The following is a 283-nucleotide window of genomic DNA, read 5'->3' as shown; positions in this document are numbered from 1 at the left end:
TGCCCAGAGGTAATGATTCCTCACTGTCTACAAGGTCAGTGGTGCCTCAGGAAATCCCTCAAATTAACCCATAGAACTACAGCACTGTTGACGCTGCTAACCATGGGTACAGCTGTCATTCATGCTTATCTGTAAGCAATCCATGATGGTAGTAGCCAACACCTATTGAACAATTACTGTGTACGGAATTGTGTGCTGAGCATCTCCATGAATTTTCATGTAACTATCCTAGTAATCTGAGAGTTTATGGGCTCTTAATGTTCTCATATTATTTTGAGGAAAT

Source organism: Ailuropoda melanoleuca, unplaced genomic scaffold (genome assembly GCF_002007445.2).
Source record: "Ailuropoda melanoleuca isolate Jingjing unplaced genomic scaffold, ASM200744v2 unplaced-scaffold4859, whole genome shotgun sequence".
Taxonomy (NCBI): Eukaryota; Metazoa; Chordata; class Mammalia; order Carnivora; family Ursidae; genus Ailuropoda; species Ailuropoda melanoleuca.
This window is presented reverse-complemented; position numbering follows the sequence as displayed.